Genomic DNA, 15,669 nt, shown 5'->3' on the forward strand with positions numbered 1-15,669 from the left:
AGTTAAAAGTAACTAAAAAGATATTAATTCATTGGACAACTTGGTTCAAATGTAACTTTTAAGTGGACAAACCTTAGTCAATATTTATAGTCTATGCAGATAGCTAGATAGTAAGAAATAATATTTTTTATTATTTTTTTTTTCAATATATTATTTTATCACGAAATTATGATATAGTTGATATACTAGCTGCGTGATAAAATATTTAAACATAATTTGCTCATTTAGTAGCTATATATTAAATAGTAAATATATGTTGTTGTTTATTTTAATTATTATTATAATAATAATACTTTTACTTAATACTTTTGTAAATCGATTAAAGTAGTATTAATCGACAATTACTGCTTACAGTGTAACACTTAATTTGCCTTACACCACCATCAGCTGTCACAGACTATAGAGATTATCTTATTTTATCGGAGTACCTCTAAAGAATCGAACTCCTAATCATAAGTATTTAGATTGTCTAAAATATATTTTTAATTGGATACAAACAAAATTGTGTTACACGTCTTAATTAAGAGCATCGATGATAATTCTAATATAGTAAGCATAAATGTAAATATAACAAATTGGCAATTAAACATTTTCATCTTCGTTGCAATATTGCATCACGACCAAGATCGCGTTTGTCTTCAACTCACGCGATAGGCATACAATACTAACACCGCGTATGGACTGTATGTGGCGTGGTAAACTTTGAAATTCCGTCCGACAAATGATCAGAGAGACGTACACTGTCATTTAGTATTTTTTTTATTTTTCCTCCGAAGATTGCGTAGTATTTGTGCATGCGTGCGTGAGTGCATGCGCACGCGTCCGTGCGAAAGAGGTTTTTCGGTATTCTATGACTGCCGTGTTCTCGTCGTGGCCGTTACGGCGGCGGCGATTAATCTCGTTGACGACAAAATGCTTCGTACGTGACTGGACCATACAATTTTTTTTATTTTTTATTTTTTCATTATTATTACTCTCTTTTTTTCGTTTCTATATTTCTCTCCTCTCTTGTCCCCCGACACTTTTTCCCCTCATATCGTACACGCGTACGTAATCATATTTATACACATACACACACACACACGCGCGCGCGCACGCACATAACATAAAGCAAACGCTTGCGCTCCCGTCTGCTGGTATTTGTCTCTATCTCTCTCTTTCTCCCTTTACTTCTATTGAAAACCGTTTGTCAGCTCTTTTCCCACAATACAGTTATCTTAATACACGATAATACTCGATACTATTAACGTCACCACGACAAATGCATTTTAAAAGAAAAAAATTCTTCCATCATCCCATCACTTTTGGCCAGTATCCGCGTCACGACGCGTCGACAGTAAGCGCACGTGTGATCGAGTTCATAAAAAATACGAAGTCTTCAGCATCGCTTAAGAAAACAATCAACTACACCGACGTGTTCCAAACGCACGTGACTGTCGACATCGCAGCAACCCTTGTACAGAGTTTTTTGTAAATCCCGTCCCAATACATTGCACGTTATGCTCATTCAGCCCTTATTTTCCGGGGGCTATCAAAAATGTTCAGCGTCTTTAATAACGTTTTTTTTTTTTACAAACTTAAGTTATTAGTTGGATTATTACTCGCTGAAAAAAAAAAAAAAAACGTTACAAAACACAAATAATTTATGCGTCATACAAAGCTTTATTTGCTTAAAGTGGTCGTTTAACAGTAGAACATTTATTATGGGTAGATTTCAATTCTAATGATATAGTAAATGTGCTCTAAAGTGAATTTACAAAATTTATTCACTTTCATTATTTTGATCTTTTTTTGAAAAATACTTATTTGTTACATTGTTATAGTTATGTGTCTTGAAAATATACATGAAATCAACAAATATTATAGTATAAGATATGGCCTATAGCGTTTTCTATTTCAAATTACGTTCGTCCGGTATCATCAGCATCATGTGCTTTCAGTTTCGTGCTCGTATTACCCAAAACTATGTATAATCGTCGCGCGATAACGCCATATCCTATAGTATAATACACCGTTCACAGGTAAGCGCCGGGACACGTTTGCACATTTATCGTAACGTGATGACAATCATCATCCGGGTTGCTTTACCCTTTTTTTTTTTTATTTTTATTAAATTGTTCATACATTGGGTTTACGACCTCTCAATAGAACGCGTACATAGCATTAGGCTAAATGCGCTCTAGGGTATCGTATTTCGAATTGCACAACGGCGATGGCAATACTGTACAGCAAGAAGAAGGGATGATATATGTGTACGTGAAGAGTGAGTAAAAAAGTCAACTCGGCCGGCCGATGCAGATATATATGCACACATATACGTTATACACACACACATCCATACATATATACATATATATATATATATATATATAACAGTTGATTGCCATAATACGAGTTATTTCTTTTTCTTTTATTTTTTTATTTTATTTTATTTTTTTTGTATCATATTTACTTTTTTAAGTCCGTCCCGAGGGCTGACGTTTTTCTCTTATCTACTCCATTTGTGCACACGTATAAGTATATTTATATACATATACAGTACGTGCGTATTGGACGTAAAATTGACGGCTTCTCCTCCCTTTCCATTTCGCGTCAATGATGCACCCCGCTACGCAACCTCCAGCACCGCGTACCTCACCAATTGCATATATGTGGCGCGTGATAGGACAACGTATGTGCACACAAAAGGATCGTTGGCAGTGGCAGTGGTAGAGAAGGAACACGAGAGTGCCGTACAATGTACTATATAATAATAATAGTGATAATGTATTCCAAACGAAACGGATGGCGGATATAAAGTAATATTTCCGGAAGGGGGGGGGGGGTGACCGTCATAACCGGAAATCGAGCGTGGTAACTGTCAGTGTATTTTATTATCGTACGAGTTTTCTTTATCCGTAAACCATCAGCGGATAGCTGCGCTCGCGTGCACATGTCTTGGGCGTGTGCCCGTGAAATAAAAAATAATAGAAAAAAATACAGTTTTGTTCAAAAATATAAAGCCCCGGTGTAATACGTGAACTTTTAGCTATCGATGCGGACACGTCAGTGATGCACCCTGCCGGATGTCCGTGACTTACCGAACTCGTTCTGCTAACTCGTAATCGATAAAAAAAAGTTAATAATGATAATGGCTGATAAAAAAATGAACACATCAGATTGGCTTCGTTGAAAATATTTCCAGTAAATCCAATCGGATTTCCTGAAACGGAACTGGTTTTCGCTTTTTAGAACATAAAAAATCTACCCGGGTCTCAATGCTATCCTGGTCGTTCTGGCTAATCCCTTGAGCTGAAAAAAATATTTATAACATTAAACTATATTGTATTAAAACTAAATATAGATTTTTAAATATCGATTAAAGTCCCTTTATAACAATAATAATAATAATAATAAAAATAATATTGTAATTAACATGTATAGCCACACAGACCGCAATCTTGTACTTGAATCCGAGATGATTACGTAATACTCCGATAAGAACTTGTCCACTCATTAACGATCGCGTTATACATAGTTGCACAGTTCAACGCAAAATAATTGAATGCACACTACATACGTATCTACATTTTGTCGAATTTTAATTGGACTCGTTTTATTATATTTATCCAATGAAAACCATTAAACAATTAAAACAATCAATAATAAGAAATAATTTAATATAAATAATTTAATGATAATCAATAAACAATTAAAAATATTAATTAAATATTGGTAAAATAATTAAATTTTATTAAAAATGTTGTCAATGCCTAAAAATAAGTAATTTTAAAATCTCAGCAAGTACTCGGTGAATATTGTATTGTCGTGTGCTGGTGTTGTGTCTATTTCAATACATGATGAACGTTCAATTATACGGACAGCATTATAGATAATTTGATAAAATTGGTCATTTATAACAATAAAAATTAATAACAAAGTATATATGGATGATAAATGCATTAAAATTGTCTTGCTTTGATTACATACAAATTGTATGGAATTAATTTCTTATTGAGCAATGATAAAAATGTACCATAAAACGCGTTTAATGGACATGTCGATACGCCGGAATCGCGTGCGTCGAAATATAGTAAGTGTCCAATTGTTTTTCATTGCAATGCCCTCATCCATTTGACGCGCGTCAAAATGTCCGTGTCGAAATGACGAGGGATATTCAGTTTATTTCAGTTTATATTCTTCGTACACATGAGTGCGTGTGTGTCAGCGTGTATGTGCAAATTGTATATAATGTCCGTGCGAAAAAGGACATAATTGCAACTCAATTCTTCATCCCCTCCCCGGGGCTCCTTACAGCCGCTATTTAAAAATATCCTTAAGCATAAGGACTTTTAGTTTTGCTTCGCCGATTGAATTACGTCCGACCACGGAATTACCTCGACTAGTGTTATGCCGCACCTCGCAAGTAGACCGATCAAAACAGACGGGCAATGTTATTGTTATACGCCTCAAGACATAATGTCTGATAATGCGTCGATAGTGCTTATACTGCCCTAGTCTTTCTCTATACAGCGATGACGACGGCAATCGACTCCATGTACCATACCTGCTCGGAATTCCGAAAACTTCGGATATCTCCGCGTGTGCAAATTCTTCGCCGATTAACATTTCTTGGCAAAAATTAATTTTTGCTCATTTCCATCACAAACGCATTCCGACGATTATCGTTGACGCCCAGCATTTCTGTTTTATTTACACACAAAGGGTGGTATAAGAAAAGAGAGTGGATGAGGTGTGTGTGTATACGAAATTTCTTAGAACTTATCTATAAATACTTAAATACATATTATACAGCATTTTTTAAGATTTTTAAACCATTTTCTACATTTTTTTAGAGCTTTTTTCGTTATTTTTAGAGCACTAAAATCCCAGCTCTAGTAATCATCACAATATTGTTCATATTGTAGATGACTTTTGCATTCTGAGAGAATGAAAATAGTGTATATTCGATATTTGTCTCACCACTACGTGTGCGTATATCTCAATTAATGCATTTATATTACTTATATAAAAATGTGCTTTGAAAGTGCGAAAAAAAATGAAAACCATAAGTATAATATACTAGCTGCGTAAATTGAGTTGACATTTTTTTTAAGAACTATAATAATTTCCTTTTATGAGAACTCCGTATTGTTTTATAACAATAGTTCTCGGGTTTACCAAAAACCTGAGAGTGAAAGGGGTATACTAAGCTTATGATTTAATAAGCTATTTATATTATTTTAACTATTAGGAAAACTTAATAAACTTTAAAAATAATAATTATATATTCAGACATGTTACATCCGTTTTACAAAACGAATTATCTGCTAAGTTCTCGTTAATTTATTAAGCTATTGTAACATAAGATTAGCGTTGAAAATAACAAAGTGAATATATATTGTAGTTACATAAAACTCTGTAGATAATGTTGTCAATTAATTTTTTTTGTATACCTAGTAAGTGGAAATTCATTTGAATGTAGGTTATTATTTTTAATTTAAAATTTACTTTAACTAAATAATAGAGAAACATTATCTTGTTCGAAAAATTATTTTAAACATGAATTTCAAATTCAGCCAAAATGAATTAACTAACTTATAAACAATTGATGGATTTGTGTAGCCTATCATTACAGTTAATTTTAATACTATTTATTTGTCATAAGTCTAAAAATATTAAAATATGTTAATATATTAAAATACCATGTATTTCATTACGATATTGAAATGCACTCGTAAAAGTATAAATGATTTAATTTCAGTGTATATTTATAATATGCTTCAAAAAGAAAAAACTAATAAAGTACACATTTATGCAATATCTTATGTTCTTACTTCATTATTAGATTTATTTTTTAAAACTATTTCGGATTATATTATTTTCTTAGAAGAGTTTTTTTTTAATGATTTTATACCTATTTTAGGTTAGATTACATTTTTGTCAACGGAACGAAAAACACTGGTTGTCATATTTTTGTTTCACATTTTAAATTATGGTTAATTATGAGTATGTTTGAAAATTTTTTCGTTTTCATTTAAGATATGAATGAAGAGTTTGATTACATAATAGATGAAAAAAATCATTGACAATGCGTCGTTTTCGAAAAACAAATAAAATTCGTACGAGTATATAAACGACTGTTGAGCACGTTTCATATACGACGGTTTCGTCCGTGCGGATTTTAACTGACAGTAAACACTTGAAAGTAATAAGTAAAATAATAAAGTAAAAACTACTTTCACAAGGGACCGGTGGACGGTTTTTTTTCTATACGACCACCGTGATACAGCTATGTTGACAACTAAAAAATACGGTGCCGTGCCATTGCCATCACCGTCTTAACGGTCACCAATTTGTCCTCAATTTCACAAAAGACGATTTTTATTCATCTGCCGACCGTTGTCAAAACTGCTCGTTGTCGCTTTTGTGATAAAAATACATGTGTATTGACACGAAAATATTTATCGCTGCTGCGGAATGCACAGATGATCTATCTTATGGGATAAGTCTCATAATCTTTACAATAATAGAAACGAAACCAAAAGTGTGTATTCATTGATTGAGCTTACCCAGTAAATACGATTGTTACTTCGTTTTCTACGTAATCACAAATAACGATACAAAAGCCACATGGCAATGTTACGTTTTCGATTCATGTTAAAAGACAACTCAGTTGAAAGTTTAAAAGTAAAATATAACCAAACGTAGACGACCCAAGGGAAAAATGCCGTCAGTGTAACAACAACGTTCATTCGAAAAAAATTCAAACGGATTTTAACCATGCGGACGAAACCGACTTCTGTGAAACGAGTCTTAGGTTTGGAAAATCTATTATTAACTAAATGTTTTAGATATCTGTTTTAGAAGAGCAATATTGACTTTATATAGTTTATAATGATGGATTTTGATTTTTATCATAACTTATTTCAAAATCCATTCGTACGCTTGTACAAAATTGTTATGTGTTACTACCTATATATAATTATATATATATTTTTTAATGATCTAGATCGATTTATTAATAAGACAATCAAAATGAATATAATTTTTTAAAAATAATTTTGATTATAATAAATAAGCATAATTTTAAATGGAAATAATGTAAAATTACGAGAAAAGAAACCCGATATCATGCGGCTGAAAAACAATAAATTTTAATCTGAGAACTTCCACTAGAGAATATAACACAAAATTAGATTTTCATAGTTATAGATGGTTTTCAACTTCCACCTTCATTTTTGCTCTCTTTGTCTATTATTTATTTTACTTTGTAATAATTAGACAAAATAATAACAATAATGTAAAAGAAATTCAATCACATTAAGAGCTCGATTTTTTTTTTTGGCAAATATTTGCTTTTTGATTAAAATTTAAGAAATACTATAATAACTTCAATTGTATAAACAACAAATATTAATAGGCCTACATTTTATCAAAAATTTTAGGAATATAATCAATTATCATTGCAAAAAAAAAAAATCATGTGATAACTACTATAAATGTAAAAGTTAAAAATTAACAATGACATTTGTTTAATTTATTTTTGAATTACAAAAAGATAAAAATAATACATCATTTAGTTACTTCAATCTATTCATTAATTATATAAAATTTTATATATTTGTCTCGGCTCACCAAACTCATTATTTTTTTCAAAAATGTTATTTCATCAAAACAAGAAAAAACTAATAATATTTTAGCATTTATGCTTATAAATTGATTATTTAGATGTTTAGATAAATATCATAAAAATAAATATAAATAATAATCGATATAGGTACATGACAAAAAATAGATTAAAATTCATCAAAATATAAGTTGTTGAATTCAAATCATATCAACGAATATAATATTTGAACTTATTTTAATATACTTCATTATTTTATAAAATACAATGAGATTGTATATATTTCTGATATAATTTGTGCCTGCGGGTTGAAAAAAGTTTCATTCTGGTTTTTATTAACTATCCATGTTGCTTACTTTTTTATTTTATTATTTATTTTTATTATTATTATTTTATTATTTTTTCTTTTACTTATAATTGGCATCTTTAAATTATTTTATAAGCAAGGTAACTGTTGAAGGTTAAAATAATTTATTTTTACTTTTTAATTTTTATTTCAACCAATTGTAGTGTAATGCTAACAAATGAATAATAAAAATTATGTACAACAAAAACTACAATACATTATTAAATAAGTTTTCATTAATTTGATACAAAATATAAAGCTATAATAAAAGTATTTGAAATCAACAAACTTAAATTATATAATTGCATCAATGATTTTACTTAGAATATTTATGTATAAAAAAATTGCATAAAATATGAAGCATTTACAATTATCTACAGGTTAACAATTAGGAAGAAATTCGAAAAAACTATTTAAAGAATATGTATTCAAATTTTCTCGCTGAAAAAAAACCGTCATGATCATTAATTTCATTTTTACATTATACTCCAAAAGTAAATGTTTTGAAATCATGTTTTAAAAAATAAAAAATAAATATTTTTTTAAAACAATTTTAAGAAATTACATTCAAACGATAATACATTATATTTTATTTATCGATTATTCGATTTTAAAGAACGATCAATTATGACGATTTATATTTTTCGATTTGTTATCTTAATTAACAATAACTATCGGAATAGCGTACTTTTTTTTTCGTTTATATAGGTCCGTCTATAAACTTAAAATAAAATTCCTGTTCATATAAGTTTTATTTTATTTTATTTTTTTTGTATTTTCATTAATTATTGAAATACGTAATGCGTGCATTTTAACATCTTGCCACGACGTCAAACTCAAATCATAATAATAATGTGCACGAGATAATTATGAATATGATTCAATAGGTATTAAAAAAAATAGTTATGTTCTTTGTTGTATATTATTATAAATATTTAATTCTCAAATAAAAATGTATTGTTACAGAATACTTACAATATGGTGAGATAAGACTCTGCATGTACTTTGCCCGGTTGTTTTCGTCAAGTACTTTCGGGTTCGTTTGAAATTATTGTTCTCCACGAACTGAAATATGGAATACTAAAACTGTTTTCATGTATATTAAAACCTTTCGCATATCGTCGTACTAGCATACGATTAAATATGTATGTTCATAATTGTTGGAAAAAAAAAATAAATCGGTAAATCGTACATTTTGTAAGCATGGGGTGCCAGCGACGGTACTTTTAACGAAGAGAATGAATAATTATAATTATTAAAGTTATTAAAATCAACTACATAATTACTGTTTCTTTCTCAAGTGTTGTGCAATGAGTGAAATTTCAAATGAGTACATGACTTCAAACCGTGAATATTTATCGTAAATCGGCAGACATCGATTCAAGTATATAATAGTATATAATATTGTATCGATGGAGAATGTTATCGCATTGTATAGGACTACGCGCGTGTTTCCGTCTGACGCGCAAAGAACCGTGTGAATCTTCACAGGTATACCCTAATCCAATAACACTCCTACGTATATTGAATCCACCAAGTGGAGTGGCGTATTATTCTGTTACGCGAAAACGTACGGTTTGCTCGAATTTATGTTTGGGAAGAACAAAAAAATAAAAAAACGCGTATTGAAACCGAGGAAAACCAAAGAAGCTGAAGTGCGACTGCTACGTAGACGTAAAGGGTGTTGGACGGGAGGGTGAGGGGCTGCATAAGGAAATAAGTTTCATAAATACTTATACATTTTATCGTATTCAACTCGATGCTTCATCGTCACACGAATGCTGCACGGCAATGGCAAATAAATACGACCACACGTAACCTATTTTCCGTTGTACAACTGGCATATCGCGTAAATATTCATAAATGATGTGTACGATAGAATATATTATTATACAACACTTCGTGTTATAAAAAACTTCGTTTTTTTCTTTTTTTTTTTCCGTAGTTGCAGTGCAACGCATATATTACCATAAAATCGAGTTATTGCATTTTCCTCCTCCCATAAAACAATGAAATTATTATTTCCCAGACTGTATTACGGTGGATTAAATGATTTTAAGGCATAAATTAAAATACATTACATTTATCATACGTTATGTACATTATTTCGGTGCAGCAATAATAATGAATTATGGAAAACCTATACAAATGACAGTGGCTGTGTGACGTTGAAATATTAAAATAATTATATTAACAATGATAAATATAATATTAATAATAATAATTATAATAATAATAATAATCATGATAATAACATAATCATTTATTAGTTATTTATACGTGAATCAAATTAATACAACAATTGTATTTGTTTTACAAATAATACGAGTAATTATATACTATTAGTGGCAAAATGGGAAAATTAAAAACGAAGCAACTGTGAAATGTTGTAATAAATATATACGTTTTTACAGACACATACTTAACGATTTAAACTATTTTCATTTTATACGCACAAATTTTGTTTCCATCAGATTTTAAATGACATAATTGTATACTTTGTAATGCGCAACCTGAAACGTGTAGTTATGAAATGTGCGAGATGGTTCTGATATTTTATAATATTTCTTGATGATAATCATAAATCATAAATTTCAATGCCAGAAACTTAAACACAAACAATCATTATTGTTTTACAATAAATATATTGCTGAATAATATGTTTATTCCATTAAGTACGGATTTTCGTTTACTTTTAATAAAAGTATACCACTTATGCAACTTTTTTTTATGCATTAATTTGTAAATGCGATAAACCTGGTATAACGATTTATCGAAGAATGGGTTCAGTAGTAACACCACTTCACGGATCCCATCTCTGAAAAGTTGTACGCATCCCTTATGTAAACGACTTCGAAGCACTCTTGGGATTTCCGCCTAACTATAGTTGCATTTATTAAATATTTAACCAACGCAATGGTATTAGAACCTGAAGGTCGTGCTTACGAATCATCGCCCACCCGAATCGATTCAGGACATCGTAGCGACTTTAGACAGAACAACAGCAACTGAAATAATAGCCTACCCAATTTCCGACTACTGATTATTTAAACTAGTTTATAACATTAATCATGTATATATAGAATACTAGCAGAATTATTATTACTATTATTATTATTATTATTATTATTATTATTATTATTACCGAGTTTCGCTCATGAAAAAAAATTCTTATTTTTTTGTTAGTTTAGGTAACTTTAGGACAAATAAAAAAAATTATAACCGCTATTTTGTAAATCCCATTGTAAATCGTACACTATTTGTTCACCGGAATTAAAAGCAGTATACAAACACCTTTTTAATTAATTTTTTGAGTCACCTATGAAATATATTTATAAAACCTTTGGTTTTTTCCAAATTACTGTGTATTATAGCACTACTACTACTAAATATTAAACTTGACCTTGAACATTGAATGGCGGCATAAAATGACCACATCTGATTTCTGTTATAACAGACGATGTCATTTCTTGAATTATACACACAAATAGTGTCAAAAAATGTTTGAATCTCAATGAGAACAAATTTCTTAAATTAAGATACTTTTTAACTGTACAGATAAATAGGACTGCAATGTTTTCAAAATAATTTCCTCCTGATTTACAAAGATTATAGGTAATTTCTAACAGTTTTACGCACGACAATATTTATATTTTTAATTCATATTTTCAATAATAAAGTACGTACATAAAAACGTATTCTTATATATTTATTTATTTGTTTTATTGGACTAAATGAATGCCAAACAAAAAGAACCACAATACGACATATATTAAATACGTATATGGTAGTGGCGGTGGTTGTCTGGTAGCCGGCTGGGGACGCCTGTCTGTGGGAAAACACACATCTGTTTTTTTGCCACGCTTTATCGTAGGGTATAGAAAAATAAACAATTATAAATAAATAATGACTCAATTAATTTAGAGAATTAAAATAATAGGTATTTGGATTAGTAATTTCAGAGAACATGCACATCAAAAATTTCATTTTTACTTTATATACATATAGAAATATGCAGAGTGGAAAGAAATTTAGTTTATGTTTAAAATTATTATAATAATCCTTTTTTTCAATCAAACCAAGTTCACGCAAAGCTGACTAAAACCATATTGTCACGGTGCTAAACTATATCTTCACACTTATATGTTGAATAAGTTGTAAACTCGTAAGTTTCGAGTATTATATTACATCGATATGCCTTGTCTGAAAACCGCATACTGATACATGCCTACTGATCCTGCAGTAATATATACTTACCATAACTTAGTACTACAAATATCACATGTGATAATACCAGTTCGATTTCAACAAAAAAGATAACAATTTTGACAAAACTATGAGAGGAATACACCTTTTTCCGTAACAAAAGTAGTTAGCGGCAGCCACAGAATGTTTACTCGTGTTTTAAACCGATTTTTAAAAATGAAAAAGCTTTTAACAGTTTAAATGTATGACTTATCATTAGAATTGTATTCGTCATCAAAATAATGTTCTAATTACATTAATTACTAAAGTTTATCAATTTTCAATATATTACAATATTTTTATGTTTTAAGTTTAATCGATTAAAATTAAAACATTTAGTTGTAAAACGTAATTATTATAAATGTCTAGTCGAATTCAAAAGAAACTGCAGTAAATTAACCGCCGTAAAGTGTGATTTTTTTTTATTCTGATCCCTCAAACAATAACTGAAAGGGTAATAAAAATTATATTTAAAAGTAAAAATATTTAAGTTTTTCTAAATAATAACACATATGTTTCCCAATTTAATGGAAAATCAATATACACATATACGTATTCTTATGTTAAGGTGTATGATCACTTAGCGGTGAGTATTGTTCAGTGAGTATTGTATCACCTGTGGTTGTCGATCTTTCTATTCATTTGATGAACGTCATATATTTTTACAGATAACTTACATTGCGGACATTTACTGGTAAATGTTGACATGTACATTAGTTATATGGTAAAATTTTACAAACGAATAAAAATATATAATTACAATGTTTTACAATTAATAATTATGAAGAGATACAAATTAACAGTTAAATATAAAATATATTTAAATTGGTTGATTACATTTAGTTTTTTTACTTCATTGTAGTTTATTGTGATTTTTTTTCTTAAGCACAATAACTTCACTCATATATGTATATTTTTTGGCATTTAAATAAAAAAAATTATCTATCTGTTTTTTTTTTTTAAATAATTAAATAATCATAAAAAGTGTCTTTCATATTTTCCATTTATATGCTTTCTAATGTTATTTTTAATTGAAATAAAAATTAAAAATAACACTTTTGAAGTCTGTAAAAATCACTGTTGCACTATGTTTAGCTTACGCATCAATACTAATGAAGATATACCTAGAAATTGTACGATAGAAAATCGGATGGTTATATATCGATATTACTAGATATTAGCCGAGAATATGTCTCAAACACGGATTAAAAAAAGGAAAAAAGAAACAAGTTTAGAAACATTATGATATGTCTTAAATCTTAATATTATCGAAAATATCTTATAATATATATCGTACTCATACATACTACACTGAATGTAGTCAAAATTTACTTATCCCTAATTGTAAACGTCCATAATAATAGGTGTGAGACTGCATTTAAAGCTATTTAGACAATATTCACAACGATTTTTGGTGTATATTGCTGGACACTGATGACTGTCAACATTCGCCGACAACGGTCACACACCTTAACAGGTAACCGGTCAAAATATCTCCGAAAAAATATCTCTGGTCAAAATATCTCCGTCAAAATTTCTCCAAAAAAAAATTTCTCTGAGAAAAAATAAATCTTGTCAAAATATCTCTAGAAAAAATTTGTATGTCTGCCGCACCGGTTTGTATATTTATAATTGTATGGTATGAAATGCATTTGAAATAAATTATAGATTTACATTAAAAAATACTTTATTTACAAATAAGGCGGGTAATTATGTTGTTTTAATTAAAAATTAAATTTAAAAAAATTAGCATTCACATTATAACTATAGTTTTAATTTGTTTTAAATAAAAAAAAAGGTTTAAAAGCTAGTTTAAAAATATAAAAAGTTTGAAGTTTTAGATTGTGTGCAACACATCTCAAATACTGCACTTTTGGTTTTGTAATATCAAATTTCTCTACCATACTTAGTAATCAGTCGTCGTGGTCTTTGTACCTTTTCTTTCTTTTTTAATTAGGCTCCCCAGACATAAATAGTTCAGTATTGTACAATAGTTCTTTTTTGGAGAAAATTTGACGGAGATATCTTGTGATTGGAGTTATTTTTTCCCAGAGAAATTTTTTCTGGAGATATTTTGACCTATAACCCCTTAACACATACATATACTCGTTCACATTTATTATAAGCATAATTAAATATTATGTATCTGGCAAACATATCGTTCGGTGTTTGGAGCCTATTATATGCAGTTAAAAACTTACATTGATTGTAATAACTCGGAAAGTTACATCATCAATGAACCAATTTGGCTCGTCTCAGTTCAGAACTGACTGTGCTTTGTTGTAGATGATGACCAATATGCGACGGTTGCCAAAGCAGAAATATTTCTATTAAATCATTATACCGCGGAAGACGAATATCTATTTTCCATGTATAAACCACCATCAAAGAAAGACATACTATGATACATCGCAACAGAGAGAGTCAAATTCTACATACCTATTTATTTAACATGCATATCACTATACGTATTTGACACGGATAATTTAATTTTCGCTAATCTTATACTAGTATATTCAATCATTTTTAAACAATTTATTGAATTTAATGTCATTATTATTGTTTTTTAAATTGTAATGCTTCGTAACATTTTCTTATTGTAAAATCAAATACATATTGTTTTTGCACTAATATGACTTGAATTTGTATTAGTATTTTATTGGGTTTTAATTCTTGTTCGCGCCGAGAGCGTAAAATAATATTACGCGCGCCTGGACGCTGAAATTATCGCGTACGATCGCGGCCGATACACTGTGTGTGTATAGGCCGGATAGCAGTGGTTGGGATCGCCGCGCAAGTACTATCCGACTATGTAGTGTGGTGGTGTGTGTATACTTCTCTGTGTGTACCTTAAATTCTAGGATAAAAAATAAATAGGAACTAAAATTAAAGAAATAAATGGTACACAAAAGTGGTAACTACTATTTCTGTGTATTAAATAATTAAATAAAATGGTAACAAATGAATAGATAAATAATAATTGAACAATAATAATAAACAGATAAAATTCACAGCAACTCATAAATTGTATAAATAATAATAATATAAACACTGGCTATTTGAGATAACTCTAATACCGGTTCGGCACAACCAGTATAATAATAATATGTAAAAAGGATTTGGCCCTTTTGGCCCAACAATAATAATAAAATAATATAAATAATAATAATCAATAAATGTGACCCTTTTGGCATGACAGCAAATATTAATAATTAATATTAAATAATGGCCCTTATAGCCAGTAAATAAATAAGTAATTTTAATAATTAATAATAAATAAATAAATGATAATTTTAAAACTCACAATTTATCGTTGTACCGCTGGCCATTTGCAACAACCTATACCTAAATCTTAATAAATTCGTACAATAACAATAATAAATAAATAATTAATAAATTATGGTAAAACAACAATAGTGGCGATTTGCGCACATTCAAATTTACAATAAAAAAATGATTATAATAATAT

The 15,669-nt window shown here is 29.2% G+C and overlaps 1 protein-coding gene across 1 annotated transcript in view; it reads left to right on the plus strand.

Moving 5' to 3' along the window:
* The window catches only part of LOC112692913 (WNT1-inducible-signaling pathway protein 2), a 163,807-nt gene that overhangs the window by 54,249 nt on the left and 93,889 nt on the right, over window positions 1–15,669 (plus strand). The window lies entirely within an intron of this gene.

The sequence above is a fragment of the Sipha flava genome, unplaced genomic scaffold, assembly GCF_003268045.1.
Source record: "Sipha flava isolate LNK unplaced genomic scaffold, YSA_version1 78_pilon_pilon, whole genome shotgun sequence".
NCBI lineage: Eukaryota > Metazoa > Arthropoda > Insecta > Hemiptera > Aphididae > Sipha > Sipha flava.